This window comes from Rhinoderma darwinii (assembly GCF_050947455.1).
Source record: "Rhinoderma darwinii isolate aRhiDar2 chromosome 2 unlocalized genomic scaffold, aRhiDar2.hap1 SUPER_2_unloc_56, whole genome shotgun sequence".
Lineage (NCBI taxonomy): Eukaryota > Metazoa > Chordata > Amphibia > Anura > Rhinodermatidae > Rhinoderma > Rhinoderma darwinii.
This window is the reverse complement of record NW_027461725.1, coordinates 65,887-91,616: the sequence shown is the minus strand read 5'-3', so window position 1 is coordinate 91,616 and position 25,730 is coordinate 65,887. Positions and strand designations below refer to the sequence as shown.

The 25,730-nt window shown below is 46.0% G+C and overlaps 8 non-coding genes and 3 pseudogenes across 8 annotated transcripts; all 11 read left to right on the top strand.

The window, feature by feature from the left end:
* Positions 1–658: 658 nt before the first annotated feature.
* LOC142680440 (U2 spliceosomal RNA) lies at positions 659–849 on the top strand. The gene has a single exon (XR_012852928.1). It is a non-coding gene; the product is annotated as a U2 spliceosomal RNA (small nuclear RNA).
* Positions 850–2,091: 1,242 nt separating this feature from the next.
* Positions 2,092–2,282, top strand: LOC142680438 (U2 spliceosomal RNA). Its single transcript, XR_012852927.1, has one exon. It is a non-coding gene; the product is annotated as a U2 spliceosomal RNA (small nuclear RNA).
* A 1,238-nt stretch (positions 2,283–3,520) lies between these two features.
* LOC142680437 (U2 spliceosomal RNA) lies at positions 3,521–3,711 on the top strand. Its single transcript, XR_012852926.1, has one exon. It is a non-coding gene; the product is annotated as a U2 spliceosomal RNA (small nuclear RNA).
* A 1,230-nt stretch (positions 3,712–4,941) lies between these two features.
* Positions 4,942–5,132, top strand: LOC142680436 (U2 spliceosomal RNA). Its single transcript, XR_012852925.1, has one exon. It is a non-coding gene; the product is annotated as a U2 spliceosomal RNA (small nuclear RNA).
* Positions 5,133–6,378: 1,246 nt separating this feature from the next.
* Positions 6,379–6,569, top strand: LOC142680435 (U2 spliceosomal RNA). Its single transcript, XR_012852924.1, has one exon. It is a non-coding gene; the product is annotated as a U2 spliceosomal RNA (small nuclear RNA).
* Positions 6,570–7,811: 1,242 nt separating this feature from the next.
* On the top strand, positions 7,812–8,002 carry LOC142680412 (U2 spliceosomal RNA). The gene has a single exon (XR_012852905.1). It is a non-coding gene; the product is annotated as a U2 spliceosomal RNA (small nuclear RNA).
* A 6,548-nt stretch (positions 8,003–14,550) lies between these two features.
* Positions 14,551–14,738, top strand: LOC142680965 (U2 spliceosomal RNA). Its single transcript, XR_012853352.1, has one exon. It is a non-coding gene; the product is annotated as a U2 spliceosomal RNA (small nuclear RNA).
* Positions 14,739–15,972: 1,234 nt separating this feature from the next.
* Positions 15,973–16,083, top strand: LOC142681034 (U2 spliceosomal RNA; annotated as a pseudogene).
* A 1,376-nt stretch (positions 16,084–17,459) lies between these two features.
* On the top strand, positions 17,460–17,644 carry LOC142681006 (U2 spliceosomal RNA). Its single transcript, XR_012853368.1, has one exon. It is a non-coding gene; the product is annotated as a U2 spliceosomal RNA (small nuclear RNA).
* Positions 17,645–18,878: 1,234 nt separating this feature from the next.
* Positions 18,879–18,989, top strand: LOC142681033 (U2 spliceosomal RNA; annotated as a pseudogene).
* A 1,432-nt stretch (positions 18,990–20,421) lies between these two features.
* Positions 20,422–20,599, top strand: LOC142680955 (U2 spliceosomal RNA; annotated as a pseudogene).
* The last annotated feature ends 5,131 nt before the right edge of the window (positions 20,600–25,730 follow it).

Below are 25,730 nucleotides of genomic sequence, written 5' to 3'. Positions count from 1 at the left end.
GTTGTCTGTAAAGTTGGTGGATGCTTATTTTCCATTTTGCAGTCCCTTGTCTCCCTCTTGTGGCCTCCTGGAGGCAACTAGCTGTGCAAAAAAAGACAGCCTGGCGGCCGGCTGTTGCAGTGTTGCCCTCTCAGGCAACACTGAGTGACTGACTGAGCCGCACCGTCTTATATAAAGTTCAGACGGAACTTTGCACGTGTCATAGTGGAGCCCTGAGGAGCCAGAGCCAGCTTTCTGACATCATAATGGGGCCTCAGAGATAAAAGCCTGGGCCCAGGCAGTGTTGGTCAGTGCTGCTCAGCAGGCAGCACTGGACTGGACTGGATTACAGCTGATACAAGGTGTGAAGGAACAAGGGGTGGCTGTGGGCATGCACTTGCTGCCGCTGCCAGTGTTTATCTGCATGGCAGCAGGGCATTTGGGCGTTGCCAGGTATGCATTTTTATGTAGATTCCTCCTCTTTCAGCACTGCATTGTGGTGCAAGCAAAAGAAGCAAATCCTGTCTGGCTTCCTCTCCGGCCTTTATTCACCTCCCGTGTAGCTGTGAGTGTGTGAGCCTGCAGGGCCCCATGGAATTGCCTAGAAGTAGGCTGAATCGCTGCAAGGGCTGAACAGCAGTATCGGGCGGGCTCGGGCAACGCGCGGCCCGTTCGGGTTATCGCTTCTCGGCCTTTTGGCTAAGATCAAGTGTAGTATCTGTTCTTATCAGTTTAATATCTGATACGTCCCCTATCTGGGGACCATATATTAAATGGATTTTTAGAACAGGGAGATGGAAATAGAGCTTGCTCTGTCCACTCCACGCATTGACCTGGTATTGCAGTATTTCCAGGACCGGTGCACCCTTTCCTTATGTGTTGACTAAAATCAGATTCCAAAAGTGTTTTTTGTGTTTGCCATTGTTTCTGTCTTTCTGAAGGGATCTCCCCTTTTAATCCCATTATTTCAACACCTGTTGGACAATGCATGAGTGATAATGAGCTAATTGATTAAATGCAATTAATGAATACATTGCCACCTCTTGTTTTGTGTCGTCTGTGTGTCTGTGTTTCCGGCATTTCACATTGGAACAGCTCATTCACCTTCCTTGTCTTCTCTCCGCCCTCCCTTTTAGGTAAGTTAAAGAGCTGCACCTGAGCCAGCCACTGATTGATGCAGCACCACAGTCAAATAGTGGAGTGGAGTAGGGGAACAGCAAACAGCCATTAAAGCCGCCCGCCCGCCCGCCCGCCCGCCACAATGGACCTACCTGTGTACACTAGATGGATGTGATGGAATGTACTGTCGTCCCTACATTTCAAGAAGGAGTAAGAATTGCAGTTGCAACAAAACCTTGCTTGCCTGCAAAGAGAGCAGCAATTTGGATTTGTTACTATGTTACCTAGAAGAATAACAAACTGTGCAAGGATGGAGGTTGTAGGAGCAAGGAGAAGTTGTCTGTAAAGTTGGTGGATGCTTATTTTCCATTTTGCAGTCCCTTGTCTCCCTCTTGTGGCCTCCTGGAGGCAACTAGCTGTGCAAAAAAAGACAGCCTGGCGGCCGGCTGTTGCAGTGTTGCCCTCTCAGGCAACACTGAGTGACTGACTGAGCCGCACCGTCTTATATAAAGTTCAGACAGAACTTTGCACGTGTCATAGTGGAGCCCTGAGGAGCCAGAGCCAGCTTTCTGACATCATAATGGGGCCTCAGAGATAAAAGCCTGGGCCCAGGCAGTGTTGGTCAGTGCTGCTCAGCAGGCAGCACTGGACTGGACTGGATTACAGCTGATACAAGGTGTGAAGGAACAAGGGGTGGCTGTGGGCATGCACTTGCTGCCGCTGCCAGTGTTTATCTGCATGGCAGCAGGGCATTTGGGCGTTGCCAGGAAGGCGTTTTTATGTAGATTCCTCCTCTTTCAGCACTGCATTGTGGTGCAAGCAAAAGAAGCAAATCCTGTCTGGCTTCCTCTCCGGCCTTTATTCACCTCCCGTGTAGCTGTGAGTGTGTGAGCCTGCAGGGCCCCATGGAATTGCCTAGAAGTAGGCTGAATCGCTGCAAGGGCTGAACAGCAGTATCGGGCAGGCTCGGGCAACGCGCGGCCCGTTCGGGTTATCGCTTCTCGGCCTTTTGGCTAAGATCAAGTGTAGTATCTGTTCTTATCAGTTTAATATCTGATACGTCCCCTATCTGGGGACCATATATTAAATGGATTTTTAGAACAGGGAGATGGAAATAGAGCTTGCTCTGTCCACTCCACGCATTGACCTGGTATTGCAGTATTTCCAGGACCGGTGCACCCTTTCCTTATGTGTTGACTAAAATCAGATTCCAAAAGTGTTTTTTGTGTTTGCCATTGTTTCTGTCTTTCTGAAGGGATCTCCCCTTTTAATCCCATTATTTCAACACCTGTTGGACAATGCATGAGTGATAATGAGCTAATTGATTAAATGCAATTAATGAATACATTGCCACCTCTTGTTTTGTGTCGTCTGTGTGTCTGTGTTTCCGGCATTTCACATTGGAACAGCTCATTCACCTTCCTTGTCTTCTCTCCGCCCTCCCTTTTAGGTAAGTTAAAGAGCTGCACCTGAGCCAGCCACTGATTGATGCAGCACCACAGTCAAATAGTGGAGTGGAGTAGGGGAACAGCAAACAGCCATTAAAGCCGCCCGCCCGCCCACCCGCCACAATGGACCTACCTGTGTACACTAGATGGATGTGATGGAATGTACTGTCGTCCCTACATTTCAAGAAGGAGTAAGAATTGCAGTTGCAACAAAGCCTTGCTTGCCTACAAAGAGAGCAGCAATTTGGATTTGTTACTATGTTACCTAGAAGAATAACAAACTGTGCAAGGATGGAGGTTGTAGGAGCAAGGAGAAGTTGTCTGTAAAGTTGGTGGATGCTTATTTTCCATTTTGCAGTCCCTTGTCTCCCTCTTGTGGCCTCCTGGAGGCAACTAGCTGTGCAAAAAAAGACAGCCTGGCGGCCGGCTGTTGCAGTTTTGCCCTCTCAGGCAACACTGAGTGACTGACTGAGCCGCACCGTCTTATATAAAGTTCAGACAGAACTTTGCACGTGTCATAGTGGAGCCCTGAGGAGCCAGAGCCAGCTTTCTGACATCATAATGGGGCCTCAGAGATAAAAGCCTGGGCCCAGGCAGTGTTGGTCAGTGCTGCTCAGCAGGCAGCACTGGACTGGACTGGATTACAGCTGATACAAGGTGTGAAGGAACAAGGGGTGGCTGTGGGCATGCACTTGCTGCCGCTGCCAGTGTTTATCTGCATGGCAGCAGGGCATTTGGGCGTTGCCAGGAAGGCGTTTTTATGTAGATTCCTCCTCTTTCAGCACTGCATTGTGGTGCAAGCAAAAGAAGCAAATCCTGTCTGGCTTCCTCTCCAGCCTTTATTCACCTCCCGTGTAGCTGTGAGTGTGTGAGCCTGCAGGGCCCCATGGAATTGCCTAGAAGTAGGCTGAATCGCTGCAAGGGCTGAACAGCAGTATCGGGCAGGCTCGGGCAACGCGCGGCCCGTTCGGGTTATCGCTTCTCGGCCTTTTGGCTAAGATCAAGTGTAGTATCTGTTCTTATCAGTTTAATATCTGATACGTCCCCTATCTGGGGACCATATATTAAATGGATTTTTAGAACAGGGAGATGGAAATAGAGCTTGCTCTGTCCACTCCACGCATTGACCTGGTATTGCAGTATTTCCAGGACCGGTGCACCCTTTCCTTATGTGTTGACTAAAATCAGATTCCAAAAGTGTTTTTTGTGTTTGCCATTGTTTCTGTCTTTCTGAAGGGATCTCCCCTTTTAATCCCATTATTTCAACACCTGTTGGACAATGCATGAGTGATAATGAGCTAATTGATTAAATGCAATTAATGAATACATTGCCACCTCTTGTTTTGTGTCGTCTGTGTGTCTGTGTTTCCGGCATTTCACATTGGAACAGCTCATTCACCTTCCTTGTCTTCTCTCTGCCCTCCCTTTTAGGTAAGTTAAAGAGCTGCACCTGAGCCAGCCACTGATTGATGCAGCACCACAGTCAAATAGTGGAGTGGAGTAGGGGAACAGCAAACAGCCATTAAAGCCGCCCGCCCGCCACAATGGACCTACCTGTGTACACTAGATGGATGTGATGGAATGTACTGTCGTCCCTACATTTCAAGAAGGAGTAAGAATTGCAGTTGCAACAAAACCTTGCTTGCCTGCAAAGAGAGCAGCAATTTGGATTTGTTACTATGTTACCTAGAAGAATAACAAACTGTGCAAGGATGGAGGTTGTAGGAGCAAGGAGAAGTTGTCTGTAAAGTTGGTGGATGCTTATTTTCCATTTTGCAGTCCCTTGTCTCCCTCTTGTGGCCTCCTGGAGGCAACTAGCTGTGCAAAAAAAGACAGCCTGGCGGCCGGCTGTTGCAGTGTTGCCCTCTCAGGCAACACTGAGTGACTGACTGAGCCGCACCGTCTTATATAAAGTTCAGACAGAACTTTGCACGTGTCATAGTGGAGCCCTGAGGAGCCAGAGCCAGCTTTCTGACATCATAATGGGGCCTCAGAGATAAAAGCCTGGGCCCAGGCAGTGTTGGTCAGTGCTGCTCAGCAGGCAGCACTGGACTGGACTGGATTACAGCTGATACAAGGTGTGAAGGAACAAGGGGTGGCTGTGGGCATGCACTTGCTGCCGCTGCCAGTGTTTATCTGCATGGCAGCAGGGCATTTGGGCGTTGCCAGGAAGGCGTTTTTATGTAGATTCCTCCTCTTTCAGCACTGCATTGTGGTGCAAGCAAAAGAAGCAAATCCTGTCTGGCTTCCTCTCCGGCCTTTATTCACCTCCCGTGTAGCTGTGAGTGTGTGAGCCTGCAGGGCCCCATGGAATTGCCTAGAAGTAGGCTGAATCGCTGCAAGGGCTGAACAGCAGTATCGGGCAGGCTCGGGCAACGCGCGGCCCGTTCGGGTTATCGCTTCTCGGCCTTTTGGCTAAGATCAAGTGTAGTATCTGTTCTTATCAGTTTAATATCTGATACGTCCCCTATCTGGGGACCATATATTAAATGGATTTTTAGAACAGGGAGATGGAAATAGAGCTTGCTCTGTCCACTCCACGCATTGACCTGGTATTGCAGTATTTCCAGGACCGGTGCACCCTTTCCTTATGTGTTGACTAAAATCAGATTCCAAAAGTGTTTTTTGTGTTTGCCATTGTTTCTGTCTTTCTGAAGGGATCTCCCCTTTTAATCCCATTATTTCAACACCTGTTGGACAATGCATGAGTGATAATGAGCTAATTGATTAAATGCAATTAATGAATACATTGCCACCTCTTGTTTTGTGTCGTCTGTGTGTCTGTGTTTCCGGCATTTCACATTGGAACACCTCATTCACCTTCCTTGTCTTCTCTCCGCCCTCCCTTTTAGGTAAGTTAAAGAGCTGCACCTGAGCCAGCCACTGATTGATGCAGCACCACAGTCAAATAGTGGAGTGGAGTAGGGGAACAGCAAACAGCCATTAAAGCCGCCCGCCCGCCCACCCGCCCACCCGCCACAATGGACCTACCTGTGTACACTAGATGGATGTGATGGAATGTACTGTCGTCCCTACATTTCAAGAAGGAGTAAGAATTGCAGTTGCAACAAAGCCTTGCTTGCCTACAAAGAGAGCAGCAATTTGGATTTGTTACTATGTTACCTAGAAGAATAACAAACTGTGCAAGGATGGAGGTTGTAGGAGCAAGGAGAAGTTGTCTGTAAAGTTGGTGGATGCTTATTTTCCATTTTGCAGTCCCTTGTCTCCCTCTTGTGGCCTCCTGGAGGCAACTAGCTGTGCAAAAAAAGACAGCCTGGCGGCCGGCTGTTCCAGTGTTGCCCTCTCAGGCAACACTGAGTGACTGACTGAGCCGCACCGTCTTATATAAAGTTCAGACGGAACTTTGCACGTGTCATAGTGGAGCCCTGAGGAGCCAGAGCCAGCTTTCTGACATCATAATGGGGCCTCAGAGATAAAAGCCTGGGCCCAGGCAGTGTTGGTCAGTGCTGCTCAGCAGGCAGCACTGGACTGGACTGGATTACAGCTGATACAAGGTGTGAAGGAACAAGGGGTGGCTGTGGGCATGCACTTGCTGCCGCTGCCAGTGTTTATCTGCATGGCAGCAGGGCATTTGGGCGTTGCCAGGAAGGCGTTTTTATGTAGATTCCTCCTCTTTCAGCACTGCATTGTGGTGCAAGCAAAAGAAGCAAATCCTGTCTGGCTTCCTCTCCGGCCTTTATTCACCTCCCGTGTAGCTGTGAGTGTGTGAGCCTGCAGGGCCCCATGGAATTGCCTAGAAGTAGGCTGAATCGCTGCAAGGGCTGAACAGCAGTATCGGGCAGGCTCGGGCAACGCGCGGCCCGTTCGGGTTATCGCTTCTCGGCCTTTTGGCTAAGATCAAGTGTAGTATCTGTTCTTATCAGTTTAATATCTGATACGTCCCCTATCTGGGGACCATATATTAAATGGATTTTTAGAACAGGGAGATGGAAATAGAGCTTGCTCTGTCCACTCCACGCATTGACCTGGTATTGCAGTATTTCCAGGACCGGTGCACCCTTTCCTTATGTGTTGACTAAAATCAGATTCCAAAAGTGTTTTTTGTGTTTGCCATTGTTTCTGTCTTTCTGAAGGGATCTCCCCTTTTAATCCCATTATTTCAACACCTGTTGGACAATGCATGAGTGATAATGAGCTAATTGATTAAATGCAATTAATGAATACATTGCCACCTCTTGTTTTGTGTCGTCTGTGTGTCTGTGTTTCCGGCATTTCACATTGGAACAGCTCATTCACCTTCCTTGTCTTCTCTCCGCCCTCCCTTTTAGGTAAGTTAAAGAGCTGCACCTGAGCCAGCCACTGATTGATGCAGCACCACAGTCAAATAGTGGAGTGGAGTAGGGGAACAGCAAACAGCCATTAAAGCCGCCTGCCCGCCCGCTCGCCCGCCACAATGGACCTACCTGTGTACACTAGATGGATGTGATGGAATGTACTGTCGTCCCTACATTTCAAGAAGGAGTAAGAATTGCAGTTGCAACAAAGCCTTGCTTGCCTACAAAGAGAGCAGCAATTTGGATTTGTTACTATGTTACCTAGAAGAATAACAAACTGTGCAAGGATGGAGGTTGTAGGAGCAAGGAGAAGTTGTCTGTAAAGTTGGTGGATGCTTATTTTCCATTTTGCAGTCCCTTGTCTCCCTCTTGTGGCCTCCTGAAGGCAACTAGCTGTGCAAAAAAAGACAGCCTGGCGGCCGGCTGTTGCAGTGTTGCCCTCTCAGGCAACACTGAGTGACTGACTGAGCCGCACCGTCTTATATAAAGTTCAGACGGAACTTTGCACGTGTCATAGTGGAGCCCTGAGGAGCCAGAGCCAGCTTTCTGACATCATAATGGGGCCTCAGAGATAAAAGCCTGGGCCCAGGCAGTGTTGGTCAGTGCTGCTCAGCAGGCAGCACTGGACTGGACTGGATTACAGCTGATACAAGGTGTGAAGGAACAAGGGGTGGCTGTGGGCATGCACTTGCTGCCGCTGCCAGTGTTTATCTGCATGGCAGCAGGGCATTTGGGCGTTGCCAGGAAGGCGTTTTTATGTAGATTCCTCCTCTTTCAGCACTGCATTGTGGTGCAAGCAAAAGAAGCAAATCCTGTCTGGCTTCCTCTCCGGCCTTTATTCACCTCCCGTGTAGCTGTGAGTGTGTGAGCCTGCAGGGCCCCATGGAATTGCCTAGAAGTAGGCTGAATCGCTGCAAGGGCTGAACAGCAGTATCGGGCAGGCTCGGGCAACGCGTGGCCCGTTCGGGTTATCGCTTCTCGGCCTTTTGGCTAAGATCAAGTGTAGTATCTGTTCTTATCAGTTTAATATCTGATACGTCCCCTATCTGGGGACCATATATTAAATGGATTTTTAGAACAGGGAGATGGAAATAGAGCTTGCTCTATCCACTCCACGCATTGACCTGGTATTGCAGTATTTCCAGGACCGGTGCACCCTTTCCTTATGTGTTGACTAAAATCAGATTCCAAAAGTGTTGTTTGTGTTTGCCATTGTTTCTGTCTTTCTGAAGGGATCTCCCCTTTTAATCCCATTATTTCAACACCTGTTGGACAATGCATGAGTGATAATGAGCTAATTGATTAAATGCAATTAATGAATACATTGCCACCTCTTGTTTTGTGTCGTCTGTGTGTCTGTGTTTCCGGCATTTCACATTGGAACAGCTCATTCACCTTCCTTGTCTTCTCTCCGCCCTCCCTTTTAGGTAAGTTAAAGAGCTGCACCTGAGCCAGCCACTGATTGATGCAGCACCACAGTCAAATAGTGGAGTGGAGTAGGGGAACAGCAAACAGCCATTAAAGCCGCCCGCCCGCCCGCCCGCCACAATGGACCTACCTGTGTACACTAGATGGATGTGATGGAATGTACTGTCGTCCCTACATTTCAAGAAGGAGTAAGAATTGCAGTTGCAACAAAGCCTTGCTTGCCTACAAAGAGAGCAGCAATTTGGATTTGTTACTATGTTACCTAGAAGAATAACAAACTGTGCAAGGATGGAGGTTGTAGGAGCAAGGAGAAGTTGTCTGTAAAGTTGGTGGATGCTTATTTTCCATTTTGCAGTCCCTTGTCTCCCTCTTGTGGCCTCCTGGAGGCAACTAGCTGTGCAAAAAAAGACAGCCTGGCGGCCGGCTGTTGCAGTGTTGCCCTCTCAGGCAACACTGAGTGACTGACTGAGCCGCACCGTCTTATATAAAGTTCAGACGGAACTTTGCACGTGTCATAGTGGAGCCCTGAGGAGCCAGAGCCAGCTTTCTGACATCATAATGGTGCCTCAGAGATAAAAGCCTGGGCCCAGGCAGTGTTGGTCAGTGCTCCTCAGCAGGCAGCACTGGACTGGACTGGATTACAGCTGATACAAGGTGTGAAGGAACAAGGGGTGGCTGTGGGCATGCACTTGCTGCCGCTGCCAGTGTTTATCTGCATGGCAGCAGGGCATTTGGGCGTTGCCAGGAAGGCGTTTTTATGTAGATTCCTCCTCTTTCAGCACTGCATTGTGGTGCAAGCAAAAGAAGCAAATCCTGTCTGGCTTCCTCTCCGGCCTTTATTCACCTCCCGTGTAGCTGTGAGTGTGTGAGCCTGCAGGGCCCCATGGAATTGCCTAGAAGTAGGCTGAATCGCTGCAAGGGCTGAACAGCAGTATCGGGCAGGCTCGGGCAACGCGCGGCCCGTTCGGGTTATCGCTTCTCGGCCTTCTGGCTGAGATCAAGTGTAGTGCTGGTTACTTGTAGTCAGTGCTGCCTGGTCTTAGTTGGGAGGTGCTCAGGTACCCTCTCTCTCGGCCTCGGGGGATCGTCCAGGTTCGCCTGGACTTCACCCCCGTGCTGCTATTTGGGAGAGAGGCTTAGTCCTGAGCAACGGGTTGCGATCCACATACCCCCGTGTAGGCTTCGGCTGAAAAGGGGAGTTGCGCCCAAAGTTGCGCCTACTAAGGAGTAGCGTAACGATTCCTAAAAAAAAACCTTACTCACCATGGACGAGGATCCATGTGAGATACCGGCTTATGCCCGGATTAAAAACACAATTCGTGTAGTGCTATCGGAGGAGAAGGCGACGACCTGCGGCTTAAAATTCGTGGTGGAGACCGTACTTGTTGGTATCTTCAACATCCAGAAGCGAGAAATTTTGGCGGTGCAGGATTACCCAAGAAGGAGGACATACGACGTTACTTTCATACAGAATGGAGTATTCCGAGATCTGCTGGCGGCTTATACGGTAAAAAATGACCCGAGACTGGACGGTGTTGATTTTTATGAGCACGTTATGGACATCACTAAAATGATAGTTATAAAGATGTACTGCCCTTTTGCCGACTTAAAAGAAGTGATGTCCTTTTTATTCCCTTATTTTAAAACTGTGAAATGTATTGGCAAAGTAATGAATGAGGTTGGTGTATGGACCTCAAAGTGGAGATTCAATGTAACGTGTTATAAAGATGCCAATTTTACAGGAGGGATAATGTTGCCGCCAGCACGTTTTAAAATAGGTGATATGGCCGGAGACTTTTATTTTTCAGGGATGCCTCCATTCTGTAGGAAGTGCCAAAAGTACGGTCACACCAAGGAGTCTTGTGACAGCACCTGTAGGAACTGCGGCAGCTCTGAGCACGAGACCAAAACTTGCCCTCTGGGGAAAAGGTGCCGTTTTTGCAGCCGAGTTGGTCACCTCTATGCTACTTGTCCCCACAGATCTAAAGAGTTGGAACAACCCGAGGACCGGCCAAGGCGTCCCGAGCGGCCCGCAGGCCAGATCACCCCTGTACAAGGAGAGGAACCCCAAGGAGGCGAGCAAGATGATATGGATACCTCCAGCAGACCCCCCCAAACAGGTGACCCTAAAGAGCAGAGGCGACAAAAACGCAGAGCCAGTGATCAGCGGACGAAAGAGCCCCCCCAGGAGACTGGGGCACAGGGTAGTTCGGATGAAGCTGATCCTACTGGCCTGCAAGAGATGCTGGGTCAGCCTGTACCTGAGGCAGAGGTCCCGGGCGGAGCGGCAGCTCTCACTAAGAGACGTAGGGCGTACTCGGAGGTGGCAGCGGGGGTGCCGATGGGAGTACCTGCCAGGTTGAAGGCAGGGAAACCAGTTGACGTGCCCCCGGAAGCGACAGCTAAAGGTCCCCCCCCTTCCAGACAGTTGGGGGATATAGGGACAGCTGCCTCCGAGGTAAGCGTGGTCCCTGAGACGTCCAGAAGCGCAATTCCTGCCCCTATAGAAGGGGAGGACGCTGCCAAAGATGGCCAAATCTTACCCGTTGAGTCCGTCTGGGACCCATTTTCAAGAAGCGCCTTAGGTATGGGGGTCAGCTGAGTGACGGGTCTTCCTCTCAAACCTCATCGATGCGTACATTTGACTCGAGGAAAGATGATGATGAGAGCTCGAGTGGGGTGTCTGGCGACGCGGAGGACTGCTGAGGCCTCCTCGGGTAAGATAAAAATAGACTGTCTCTCTCCCTTTTCCTCATGGCTGAGTTATGTGGTCTTTCCCTTAATGTAAGAAGCGTGCACTCACAGACAAGAAGAGCTGCCCTTTTTAACTACCTTTCTGTTTTTACCGCCTCAGTGTTTTTCCTACAGGAATGCTGCATACCTCACCGCATGAATTATAAAAAATATGAGGAAGACTGGAGACTCGGACCTTCAGTGTGGTCCGGGTCCAATGAATCAAAAGCCGCAGGTGTCGCCATTTTATTCAAAGGGAACGTTTTAATTGATCGTTTTTATGAAATTTTACCAGGCAGAATTTTAATGGTCAAAGCTTTTATAAACGGTGTTAGATGGCAGTTTTTAAACTTTTATGGTTCTACAGACAAAAAAGAAAGAGCAAAAATGCTGGAAATTTTACCCCTTTTTATCAATGATTCAGAACCACTTGTTTTAGCGGGTGATTTTAATTGTATTTTAAAGGGGGAACGCCGGTTCTCTAATTCAGTAAGTCGAAATTATGATAAAACCCCGTCTATTTTAAAAGATATTACAGTGGATTTTAAACTTACTGATGTTTTTAAAAAATGCAATAGGGATCTACCTGAAGAGGACGGCGTCACCTGGAGCAATGTAAACTGCAGCTCCAGGATCGATTTTATTTTTTGCTCTTATCAAATACTGCCTTTTAAATGTGATCTTAATTCTAACGTGTTTTCTGACCATAAACTTTTATATTTTAAAGTTAATTTGAACGATCAAAGGAGAACTCCGAAGAAAGCCTGGAAATTAAACGTATCCCTTTTAGAGGATCCGCAAATTTTATCCGATTTTATCACCTTTTATAAGGGCTGCAGACGGGTAAGACATCCCAATATGCCAATTGTTTCCTGGTGGGAAAAAATGAAAATAAAGATAAGAGATTTTTTTATTAAAGCTGGGATGAAGAAAGCAAAAGAAAAATTTGAATTTTATGCTAATTTAAATACCCGTCTGCAGACCCAATACAAGTTCAGAGAACAGGGTATGCATGTGGAGAAAGAGATCACCGAAATTAAAAAAGAAATCTCCCAGTGCCTGGAGCAGAGGGGAAAGGAGATAATCTTTCGCTCTAAGGTGAAACATCTTGAAGAAAATGAGACCTGCTCCAGGTACTTCTTCAAGAAAATAAATGATAAGCATACCCTGTTAAATGAGATAGATGGGGAAACAAATACCCAAAACATTTTAAAAAAGGTGCACGGTTTTTATGCGGATCTTTTTAATACAAAACATGTTGATGTTGATTTTATGAACGACTCATTGAAGGAGGTGGATGCTGTTTTAGATCCTGCTTCCCAAGTGTTTTTATTACAGAATATTACGGAACAGGAGATTTTAGAAACTACAAAGAGTTTTAAAACAGGTAAAGTCCCTGGCCCTGACGGTATACCTATAGAATTTTATGTCATATTTTATGGTATTTTAAAAGAGGATCTCCACCCTCTTTTTACCCAAGTTTTTAGAACAAAAGCCCTCCCGGGGTCCTGGAAGAAAGGCGAGGTGTCCCTGCTTTACAAAAAGGGGGACAAAACAGACATTAAAAATTGGAGGCCTATCACTTTGCTAAACTCTGACTACAAAGTAATGGCGAAGATATGTGCGAACAGATTAAAAGCAGTGATAGGCCAGATCATACACTCCAATCAGGTCTGTGGGATACCCGGGAGGAGTATATGGGATAATTTAAACCTTTTAAAAGATGTGATCAGTGACACGAAAGAGAGAGGAGGTAAAATGGCAATTTTATCTATAGATTTCGAGAAAGCCTTCGATAGAGTGTCACATTTTTATCTTTTTAAGGTTTTAGAAAAGATGGGTATACCGGAAGGTTTTTTACAGTCTTTGAAGGCCTTTTATGAAAATTGTACTAGCAAAATTTTAGTAAAGGGTTTTAAGACACAGGATGTCCTTTTAAATTCCGGAGTGAAGCAGGGGTGTCCCTTGTCCCCACTACTTTTTATTTGTGCAATTGAGCCTCTACTCTGCAGGTTAAGAAAGGATAAGCAGATAAGCGGAGTCCCCCTGCCGGGCGGGGGGGGACTAGAGGCTAAAGTGGTGGGGTACATGGACGATGTCGCGGTCCTTTGCAGGGACACCCTGTCATTACAGAAATCCTTTAAACAGATTTACCAATTCTGTTGCTCCTCCGGTTTTTTAGTAAATTTTAACAAAAGTAACATCTTAAATATCGGCAAAATGGTTTTAATGGACATTCCAGTCCCTGTGTCAGAGTCTGTACAAATTTTAGGAGTCTCCTTCAATGAGTCAAATAATGGTTTTACCAGTTGGGACTTGGTGGCACAAAAAGTCAATCAGAAAATTTGCATGTGGAACATGAGAAAGTTAACAATGGAGGGAAAGGTTTTAATTACAAAAATGGTGATTTTACCTATTTTATTATATTTAAGTATGGTATTCCCTCCCCCTGAGATTTTATTGAAAAAAATAATTAAAGCATGTTTCACATTTTTATGGAACTCCAGGATGGAAAAGCTCAGGAGAGAGAAGGTAATATTACCCAAACCAATGGGGGGGAAAGATTTCCCCGATATAAAAGCATTCCTTTTAATAAAATTTTTTACTTTATGTCTTAATGCAGTTTTTAAGGAACATTACTGGTCATATTTTATACGTTTTAACACAGGTTATTTTATGAGGAGGAACGGTTGGTTCTCCACGGTTTTAAGCTCCCCGTATGCTTTTAACCTTTCTGGCCAGTATAAGATTTTAGAAAAAATTGTAAACCTTTTTAACTTAAAAGACAAAAATATTAACGAAGTAAAAAATAGTAAAGGAATTTTAAAAAAGATAAAAGAAAATGTTTTAGTAGCTCCCATCAGTAATTTTAATGAACAAAAATGCAAAGAAATATGGAAGATGGTGAACGCTAAATATCTTTTTAACCCACAGAAAGATCTGGCCTGGAGCTGTGCCCACGAGTGTCTTCCATGCCGGGCATTCCAGCATCGAAGGGGACTGACCAACTCGGCTGCGTGTCCAAGGGGAGGATGTAGAGATGACGAGACAGTCTACCACCTTTTCTGGGAATGTTTTTATGCGCAATTAATATGGACAAGAATCCTCCCCTTGGTACAGAAGATTACAGGACTTCGGAGATACACAAGTGATGGCGTTTTATATGGATGCCTGGAATGCCCAACACAGACTCGAAAAATGATGGCATGGAAGATCACCAACTGCGTTAAAGCAGCTCTGTGGGCGGCCAGAAACATTTTATTATTTAAGCATGAAGTTTTAGCTGTGGAAGATGTTTTAGCCATTTGTCTTAATGAAATGTACAAATATTTTCTTTTAGATAAAAAACTCTCTCCTGTTTTATGTAGAAAATGGTTTTTAAGTGAATGGAGTTCCATAATATGATGCCACCAAGTGCCCTTTTATAAATTGTTTTTATTTGACAATTTGTATTTATCTGTATTAAAAACCATGATTGTAAATTTATGTAAATTTTTGTTGAAATGTATTGATTTATTGTAAATTTGTTCAAAATTTTAAATAAACGGTTACCTCCTTTGTTGGGGTAGTCAACTCAAAAAAATCTGTTCTTATCAGTTTAATATCTGATACGTCCCCTATCTGGGGACCATATATTAAATGGATTTTTAGAACAGGGAGATGGAAATAGAGCTTGCTCTGTCCACTCCACGCATTGACCTGGTATTGCAGTATTTCCAGGACCGGTGCACCCTTTCCTTATGTGTTGACTAAAATCAGATTCCAAAAGTGTTTTTTGTGTTTGCCATTGTTTCTGTCTTTCTGAAGGGATCTCCCCTTTTAATCCCATTATTTCAACACCTGTTGGACAATGCATGAGTGATAATGAGCTAATTGATTAAATGCAATTAATGAATACATTGCCACCTCTTGTTTTGTGTCGTCTGTGTGTCTGTGTTTCCGGCATTTCACATTGGAACAGCTCATTCACCTTCCTTGTCTTGTCTCCGCCCTCCCTTTTAGGTAAGTTAAAGAGCTGCACCTGAGCCAGCCACTGATTGATGCAGCACCACAGTCAAATAGTGGAGTGGAGTAGGGGAACAGCAAACAGCCATTAAAGCCGCCCGCCCGCCCGCCACAATGGACCTACCTGTGTACACTAGATGGATGTGATGGAATGTACTGTCGTCCCTACATTTCAAGAAGGAGTAAGAATTGCAGTTGCAACAAAGCCTTGCTTGCCTACAAAGAGAGCAGCAATTTGGATTTGTTACTATGTTACCTAGAAGAATAACAAACTGTGCAAGGATGGAGGTTGTAGGAGCAAGGAGAAGTTGTCTGTAAAGTTGGTGGATGCTTATTTTCCATTTTGCAGTCCCTTGTCTCCCTCTTGTGGTCTCCTGGAGGCAACTAGCTGTGCAAAAAAAGACAGCCTGGCGGCCGGCTGTTGCAGTGTTGCCCTCTCAGGCAACACTGAGTGACTGACTGAGCCGCACCGTCTTATATAAAGTTCAGACGGAACTTTGCACGTGTCATAGTGGAGCCCTGAGGAGCCAGAGCCAGCTTTCTGACATCATAATGGGGCCTCAGAGATAAAAGCCTGGGCCCAGGCAGTGTTGGTCAGTGCTGCTCAGCAGGCAGCACTGGACTGGACTGGATTACAGCTGATACAAGGTGTGAAGGAACAAGGGGTGGCTGTGGGCATGCACTTGCTGCCGCTGCCAGTGTTTATCTGCATGGCAGCAGGGCATTTGGGCGTTGCCAGGAAGGCGTTTTTATGTAGATTCCTCCTCTTTCAGCACTGCATTGTGGTGCAAGCAAAAGAAGCTAATCCTGTCTGGCTTCCTCTCCGGCCTTTATTCACCTCCCGTGTAGCTGTGAGTGTGTGAGCCTGCAGGGCCCCATGGAATTGCCTAGAAGTAGGCTGAATCGCTGCAAGGGCTGAACAGCAGTATCGGGCAGGCTCGGGCAACGCGCGGCCCGTTCGGGTTATCGCTTCTCGGCCTTTTGGCTAAGATCAAGTGTAGTACTTTAGGGTATTGCCTTGTTTCTTGGTCAGGAGGTGCCCTGGTACCCTTTTCCTTGGCCTGGGGGGATCGTTTCTCTTAGGAGAGACTTCACCCCTCTGCTGCTATTGGGGAGGAGGATTAGTCCAGGGCAACGGGGAGCGATCACTTGCCTGGCATCTAGGTGCTGAAGGTACTATCTTTGGATTTCTTTGGATATCGTTGGCTTTTGTTGCGGCAGGATGGAGGAAGTCCCTGACTACATGCGTACTCGGAATGCTGTTCGTTTTACGATGGAGGAATCTGGAGGACAAAGCAGAGACTTGGAATTCCTAACGAAGGTACTCTTGCTTGATCTTTTCCAGTTGGAGAGACAATGGATATTGTCTGTAATGGACTATCCAAGAAGAGGATGTTTCGATGTCACTTTTTGTACAGAGGACATTTATCTGGATTTTCTGGACACTTTAAAGAAGAAGAAGCAGGATCCAAGACTGGTTGGTGTGATTGTAACACCGCACTTTGCTCCTAGCAAAAAGTTGGTCATTGTTAAAATGTTTTCCCCCTATGTGTGTAAAGACGATATTATATGCTTTCTCACTAAGTTCTGTGAGGAGGTGGTGGAGAAGGGTAAGGTCTTTAATCCCTTTGGATTCTGGACAGGTAAATGGAAATTCCTGTGTAAATTTAAGGCAGTTGGAGAGGCTGGAAACTTATTGCTTCCTCCAGCACGCTTTAAAATTGGCAGTGCAAGTGGGAATCTCTACTTTTTTGGAATGGGGATTTTTTGCCACAATTGTAAAGAGTATGGGCATGAGAAGGAGAATTGTGGAAAAATAATTTGTACCAAATGTTTTAAGGAAGGTCATAAGTATAATGATTGTGAGAAGGGCAAAGTGTGTAACATGTGTAGAGAAGAAGGGCATGTGTTTAAAAATTGTCCAAAAAAAAGTAAAAGTGAAGCAAAGGAGGAGAGTAAGAAGACCGTTAAAAGAAAGGAAGAGAAAGTTACCCCACAAAAAGAGGATAAACCACAGAAAAAGGGAGGAGCGGGGAAAAGTGTTGAGGTTAAAAAAAGTGATGAAACAAAAAGGAGGAAAATTGTGGAACAAAATGTAGTTTCAGATGAAGATAGAGCAGAAAGAGATAAACTAGTGAAAGACGTGGAGGGATTAAGAGATAAAATTAATTTTGAGAAGGTTCGGAGGCGGGTACGAACCTGTTTAAGAGGGAATATACCAGATTTTCTGGAGAGATATAAAGTACCAACCTGGTTGGCATGTATTGTAAATTTGGAATGGGACGGTCAAGATCTTCGAGAACATCTTGTGGATATGCTTGGTGTAATCGCTGTAAGAAACGGTTTGTTTTATTAATTTTACTTAAAAAAAAAAAAAAAAAGAGAGAGAAATAAAAATTATATTTGGTTTTTTCATAATGATGATCAAGTCTTTAAATTTGAAGTTTAAAATTTAACTCGAGACGGATCTGAGTGGAAACCTTATCTGTTCTTATCAGTTTAATATCTGATACGTCCCCTATCTGGGGACCATATATTAAATGGATTTTTAGAACAGGGAGATGGAAATAGAGCTTGCTCTGTCCACTCCACGCATTGACCTGGTATTGCAGTATTTCCAGGACCGGTGCACCCTTTCCTTATGTGTTGACTAAAATCAGATTCCAAAAGTGTTTTTTGTGTTTGCCATTGTTTCTGTCTTTCTGAAGGGATCTCCCCTTTTAATCCCATTATTTCAACACCTGTTGGACAATGCATGAGTGATAATGAGCTAATTGATTAAATGCAATTAATGAATACATTGCCACCTCTTGTTTTGTGTCGTCTGTGTGTCTGTGTTTCCGGCATTTCACATTGGAACAGCTCATTCACCTTCCTTGTCTTCTCTCCGCCCTCCCTTTTAGGTAAGTTAAAGAGCTACACCTGAGCCAGCCACTGATTGATGCAGCACCACAGTCAAAAAGTGGAGTGGAGTAGGGGAACAGCAAACAGCCATTAAAGCCGCCCGCCCGCCCGCCACAATGGACCTACCTGTGTACACTAGATGGATGTGATGGAATGTACTGTCGTCCCTACATTTCAAGAAGGAGTAAGAATTGCAGTTGCAACAAAGCCTTGCTTGCCTACAAAGAGAGCAGCAATTTGGATTTGTTACTATGTTACCTAGAAGAATAACAAACTGTGCAAGGATGGAGGTTGTAGGAGCAAGGAGAAGTTGTCTGTAAAGTTGGTGGATGCTTATTTTCCATTTTGCAGTCCCTTGTCTCCCTCTTGTGGCCTCCTGGAGGCAACTAGCTGTGCAAAAAAAGACAGCCTGGCGGCCGGCTGTTGCAGTGTTGCCCTCTCAGGCAACACTGAGTGACTGACTGAGCCGCACCGTCTTATATAAAGTTCAGACGGAACTTTGCACGTGTCATAGTGGAGCCCTGAGGAGCCAGAGCCAGCTTTCTGACATCATAATGGGGCCTCAGAGATAAAAGCCTGGGCCCAGGCAGTGTTGGTCAGTGCAGCTCAGCAGGCAGCACTGGACTGGACTGGATTACAGCTGATACAAGGTGTGAAGGAACAAGGGGTGGCTGTGGGCATGCACTTGCTGCCGCTGCCAGTGTTTATCTGCATGGCAGCAGGGCATTTGGGCGTTGCCAGGAAGGCGTTTTTATGTAGATTCCTCCTCTTTCAGCACTGCATTGTGGTGCAAGCAAAAGAAGCAAATCCTGTCTGGCTTCCTCTCCGGCCTTTATTCACCTCCCGTGTAGCTGTGAGTGTGTGAGCCTGCAGGGCCCCATGGAATTGCCTAGAAGTAGGCTGAATCGCTGCAAGGGCTGAACAGCAGTATCGGGCAGGCTCGGGCAACGCGCGGCCCGTTCGGGTTATCGCTTCTCGGCCTTTTGGCTAAGATCAAGTGTAGTACTTTAGGGTATTGCCTTGTTTCTTGGTCAGGAGGTGCCCTGGTACCCTTTTCCTTGGCCTGGGGGGATCGTTTCTCTTAGGAGAGACTTCACCCCTCTGTTGCTATTGGGGAGGAGGATTAGTCCAGGGCAACGGGGAGCGATCACTTGCCTGGCATTTAGGTGCTGAAGGTATTATCTTTGGATTTCGTTTGGATTTCGTTGGATTTTCGTTGGATCGTTGGCTTCTATTGCGGCAGGATGGAGGAAATTCCTGACTACATGCGGACTCGGAATGCGGTTCGCTTCTCTATGGAGGAATCTGGAGGACAAGGCAAGGACTTGGAATTCCTAACTAAGGTACTGTTGCTTGGTCTTTTCCAGTTGGAGAGACAATGGATTTTGTCTGTAATGGACTATCCAAGAAGAGGATGTTTCGACGTCACCTTTCATACGGAGGACATTTATTTGAAATTTCTGGACACTTTGAAGGAGAAGAAGCAGGATCCAAGACTGGTTGGTGTGACAGTAACACCACACTTTGTTCCAAGTAAAAAGTTGGTGATTGTCAAAATGTTTTCACCTTATGTAAATAAGGATGATATTATGTGGTTTCTCACTAAGTTCTGTGAGGAAGTGGTGGAGAAGGGTAAGGTCTTTAATCCGTTTGGATTCTGGACAGGTAAATGGAAATTCCTGTGTAAGTTTAAGGCAGTTGGAGAGGCTGGAAACTTATTGCTTCCTCCAGCACGCTTTAAAATTGGCAGTGCAAGTGGGAATCTGTATTTCTTTGGAATGGGGATTTTTTGCCACAATTGTAAAGAGTATGGGCATGAGAAGGAGAATTGTGGAAAAATAATTTGTACAAAATGTTTTAAGGAAGGTCATAAGTATAATGATTGTGAGAAGGGCAAAGTGTGTAACATGTGTAGAGAAGAAGGGCATGTGTTTAAAAATTGTCCAAAAAAAAGTATAAGTGAAGCAAAGGAGGAGAGTAAGAAGACAGTTAAAAGAAAGGAAGTGATAGTTAACAGAAAGGAAGAGAAAGTTACCCCACAAAAAGAGGATAAGCCACAGAAAAAGGGAGGAGCGGGGAAAAGTGTTGAAGTTGAAAAAAGTGATGAAACAAAAAGGAGAAAAATTGTGGAACAAAATGTAGTTTCAGATGAAGATAGAGCAGAAAGAGACAAACTAGTAAAAGACGTGGAGGGATTAAGAGATAAAATTAATTTTGAGAAGGTTCGGAGGCGGGTACGAACCTGTTTGAGAGGGAGTGTACCGGATTTTCTGGAGAGATATGAAGTGCCAACCTGGTTGGCATGTATTGTAAATTTGGAATGGGACGGTCAAGATCTTCGAGAACATCTTGTGGATATGCTTGGTGTAATCGCTTTAAGAAACGGTTTGTTTTATTAATTTTACTTTAAAAAAAAAAAAGAGAGAGAAATTAAAATTATATTTGGTTTTTTCATAATGATGATCAAGTCTTTAAATTTGAAGTTTAAAATTTAACTCGAGACGGATCTGAGTGTTTTTATTTTTTTAAAAAAAATCTGTTCTTATCAGTTTAATATCTGATACGTCCCCTATCTGGGGACCATATATTAAATGGATTTTTAGAACAGGGAGATGAAAATAGAGCTTGCTCTGTCCACTCCACGCATTGACCTGGTATTGCAGTATTTCCAGGACCGGTGCACCCTTTCCTTATGTGTTGACTAAAATCAGATTCCAAAAGTGTTTTTTGTGTTTGCCATTGTTTCTGTCTTTCTGAAGGGATCTCCCCTTTTAATCCCATTATTTCAACACCTGTTGGACAATGCATGAGTGATAATGAGCTAATTGATTAAATGCAATTAATGAATACATTGCCACCTCTTGTTTTGTGTCGTCTGTGTGTCTGTGTTTCCGGCATTTCACATTGGAACAGCTCATTCACCTTCCTTGTCTTCTCTCCGCCCTCCCTTTTAGGTAAGTTAAAGAGCTGCACCTGAGCCAGCCACTGATTGATGCAGCACCACAGTCAAATAGTGGAGTGGAGTAGGGGAACAGCAAACAGCCATTAAAGCCGCCCGCCCGCCCGCCACAATGGACCTACCTGTGTACACTAGATGGATGTGATGGAATGTACTGTCGTCCCTACATTTCAAGAAGGAGTAAGAAGTGCAGTTGCAACAAAGCCTTGCTTGCCTACAAAGAGAGCAGCAATTTGGATTTGTTACTATGTTACCTAGAAGAATAACAAACTGTGCAAGGATGGAGGTTGTAGGAGCAAGGAGAAGTTGTCTGTAAAGTTGGTGGATGCTTATTTTCCATTTTGCAGTCCCTTGTCTCCCTCTTGTGGCCTCCTGGAGGCAACTAGCTGTGCAAAAAAAGACAGCCTGGCGGCCGGCTGTTGCAGTGTTGCCCTCTCAGGCAACACTGAGTGACTGACTGAGCCGCACCGTCTTATATAAAGTTCAGACGGAACTTTGCACGTGTCATAGTGGAGCCCTGAGGAGCCAGAGCCAGCTTTCTGACATCATAATGGGGCCTCAGAGATAAAAGCCTGGGCCCAGGCAGTGTTGGTCAGTGCTGCTCAGCAGGCAGCACTGGACTGGACTGGATTACAGCTGATACAAGGTGTGAAGGAACAAGGGGTGGCTGTGGGCATGCACTTGCTGCCGCTGCCAGTGTTTATCTGCATGGCAGCAGGGCATTTTGGCGTTGCCAGGAAGGCGTTTTTATGTAGATTCCTCCTCTTTCAGCACTGCATTGTGGTGCAAGCAAAAGAAGCAAATCCTGTCTGGCTTCCTCTCCGGCCTTTATTCACCTCCCGTGTAGCTGTGAGTGTGTGAGCCTGCAGGGCCCCATGGAATTGCCTAGAAGTAGGCTGAATCGCTGCAAGGGCTGAACAGCAGTATCGGGCAGGCTCGGGCAACGCGCGGCCCGTTCGGGTTATCGCTTCTCGGCCTTTTGGCTAAGACCAAGTGTATTTATACAGGAGGTTTTTAGTCAGAAGGTGCTCAGGTACCCTCTCTCTCGGCCTCGGGGGATCGTCCAGGTTCGCCTGGACTTCACCCCCGTGCTGCTATTTGGGAGAGAGGCTTAGTCCTGAGCAACGAGTTGCGATCCCCCCCAGCCCCTTGGTCTCCGTAAGACAAGGGGCGCAGCGAAAGCTGTGCGGTTCGACCTGGCCACGCTAATGGCAGGCGAACCCGATGCGGTGCCGGTGTACGCCCGGCTTAAGAATTCTGCACGATTTATCGTGGCAGAGGGTGGAGGCGGTCCCCGTGGTATTAAATTTTTAGTCCACGCCATTTTGGAAGATCTGCTGGCGGTCCACAAGAACGAGCTCTTGGCTATCCAGGACTACCCGAAGCGAGGAATCTACGATGTCACCTTCATGGGAGAAGGAATACTCCGTGATGCTTTGGACCGAGCTGAGAGGAAACAAGGTGAACTCGTAGCAGCGGGAGTCAAGGTAGTAGAGCATGAATTTGAAATAACCAAACTCGTGGTGATTAAAATGTATTCCCCATATGTGAGAGATATGGAAGTGGCAGCATTTCTAGCTGCCTACTTCAAAAATGTCAAACTCCTGGGGAAAGTGATGAACGAGTGTGGAGTGTGGACCGCCAAATGGAAGTTTTTAGTTACGCTGATTAAGGACCCCTCCACCCAAGAAACGAGATTACCACCGGCTCGTTTTAAAATTGGAAATGTGAATGGCGACCTCTACTTCTCAGGGATGCCAAACTTCTGCAGGGCTTGTGGTACCTATGGACATACCAGTTTTAACTGCGATGTCACCTGCAGAAACTGTGGAAGCAAAGAGCACAATATAAGGGAGTGCACAGAAGAAAAAAAATGCAACTTTTGTCAAAAAACTGGTCACTTGTATTTTTCTTGTCCTCATAGGTACCGAAGCGGAGAAGAAGAGCAACCCGGGGCGCCCCCACGTGCTCCACCAGCGGACCAGCCCCGCCCTCAGGGAGAGGAACAAGCCAGTGCTGCAAAGGAGCAGCGGGGTACCTGGGCTTCAAGGGTACGGTCTGTTGGAGCCAAAGCAGGTACCTCACAGCTAACAGCCTCAGAGGAGAGAAGGGAGTCCAGTGCGAAGGAAAAACGCCAAGCCAAACGTAAGGCTGAGAAGGGGCAGGCCAGTGAGATAACTGAGGCATCCCAGAGTGCTGGTTGCTCAGTGGATGCCGGGCCTGCTCCCAATCCTGGGTCTCTAGATACGGAGTCTGAAGAGGAAGGTTGGCTGAAAGTGGGTCCCCGTAAAAAGGGTAAACAGGAGCGTGCCGGTAGGGGGGTGACAGGGGAGGAGCAAATGGATACGTCCGTAAAGCAAAGTGAGGCTCCTCCTAGGACCGCCCCCTCGTCGTTACTGGTGAGGAGGGTGGGCACTGTTCCCCCCGAGCCAACCGACACCCCGCCATGTGCGCAACCTCCCCCTCTAGAACGGCCTGCACGGCCTGCACGGCCTCAGGGGGGAGCGGCGGGGCCCTTGGGGGACCCACCCGATACAGACCTATATGGTCAGCCGTTAGAGACCCAGGTAAGGCTGTGTGAATCTGGACTCCCTGTATACGAGATGAGGGCTGTTGGCTCGACGCTCACGGAAGGTAGTTCCTCTCCTGAATCATCCCCTTTCTCGCTAGAGTCAGACGAGGGCGGGGAGATGAGTTCAAGCGAGATTTCTGGTATTGCTGGTGGAGGCCAAGTCTGATTTTAAGTAACACGATTATTTATTTTTTAAAATCAAGACTAACACAATTAAAACTCCACGATGTCTGAAATAAAGGGGATCTCCCTCAACGTGAGGGGCGCCAAGTCCAAAGTCAGAAGGGTTGCTCTCTTCAGTTTTTTATCTGGCCTGGCAGCCTCTGTTTTTTTCCTGCAGGAGTGCGGCATTCCCCATGCAATGAAGTACCATAAATACAAAGAGGATTGGAAGTATGGTCCATCAGTCTGGTCTGGATCTAACGAGTCCAGATCAGCAGGGGTCGCCATTCTTTTTAAGGGAAACGTTTTTATTGATTTTATTCAAGAGATTCTTCCAGGACGTATTTTATTGGTTAAAGCTTTTATTGACGGCGTAAAATGGCAGTTTTTAAATTTTTACGGCTCACCTGACAAAAATGAGAGAGCAGAGATGCTAGAAATGTTACCTCTTTTTATTAATACAACTGAGCCTTTTATCCTCGCAGGTGATTTTAACTGTATCCTGAGGGGGGAACGCCGGCTTACCAGTACTACAAGTAGGAATTACGATAAGACCTCTGGACTGCTCAAAGATATTGTAAATGATTTTAAATTAACTGATTTGTACAAAGAATGTAATAGGAGCAGCCCAGAGGAAGCCGGCGTTACCTGGAGCAACGCCACCTGTAGCTCCAGGATAGATTTTATTTTTTGTAATGAGAATGTACTGCCTTTTAATTGTGAAGTTTTAACTAATGTTTTCTCAGATCACAAGCTTTTATCATTTTATGTAAAGCGTGATTTTAATAAACCGGTGTGTAAGAAGTCCTGGAAGTTAAATGTTTCCCTTTTAGATGATCCACAGGTTTTTACTGATTTTATTGAATTTTACCAAAAATGCAGGCGGGGGAGAGACATGCGTACTCCCATCAGTGCATGGTGGGAGAAAATGAAAAAAAGAATAAAGGAATTTTTTATTTAAAAGAGCGTGGCGAAAGCCAGAGAAAAACATGCTTTTTTTAAAATTCTCAGCACCCGTCTGCAGACCCTGTACAAGATGAGAGATAATGAAATTGACGTTAAAACTGACATCACTAATTTAAAAAAAGAAATAGCTCAGTGCCTGGAGCAGAAAGGCAAAGAAATCATTTTTCGTTCCAAAATTCAGCATGTGGAGGAGAATGAGACCTGCTCCAGGTACTTTTTTAAAAAAATTAACAATAAAAAGGCTATTATTAAAAATATTGAAGGTGTGTCAGATGTACAGGGTATTTTAAGTAAAGTTCATGAGTTTTATGCTGACCTTTTTAGTGTTAAAACTGTGGATCATAATTTTATGCGTGACTCACTGAAGGAGATTACTACTGTTTTAGACCCTGTCTCCCAGAATTTTTTATTACAGGAGCTGACGGAGCAGGAGGTTTTAGAAACGGTAAAGAGTTTTAAAGCCGGAAAAGTTCCCGGACCGGACGGTATACCCAGTGAGTTTTATGTCAAATTTTATGACATTTTAAAAGAGGATCTTTTTAGCCTTTTTTATGAAGTTTTTAATTCCAAGATGCTGCCTAAGTCCTGGCGGAAGGGTGAGGTCTCCCTGCTACATAAGAAAGGTGACATCGCAGTTTTGAAGAACTGGAGACCAATAACCCTTCTGAATAGCGACTATAAAATAATGGCAAAAGTGTGCGCAAATAGATTAAAAGCCATAATACCCCACATTGTACACTCTAACCAGGTGTGTGGGGTGCCAGGCCGCAGCATCTGGGATAATCTTAACCTGGTAAAAGATGTGATTGAGGACACGAGGTCTAGAAGAGGTAAATTAGCCATTTTATCTATAGACTTCGAGAAGGCGTTCGACCGTGTCTCTCATTTTTATCTTTTTAAGGTTTTAGAGCGTATGGGTATACCTGAAGGATTTTTATTATCACTTAAAGCCTTTTATAAAGATTGCACAAGCAAAATTTTAGTGAATGGTTTTAAGACACAGGACGTGATTTTAAACTCAGGGGTGAAGCAGGGGTGTCCCTTGTCCCCACTGCTTTTTATTTGCGCATTAGAGCCTCTACTGTGTACAATTCGCCGCGATAAGTTAATACGTGGAGTCCCCCTGCCCGGGGGTGGCGGCGTAGAGGCTAAAGCAGTGG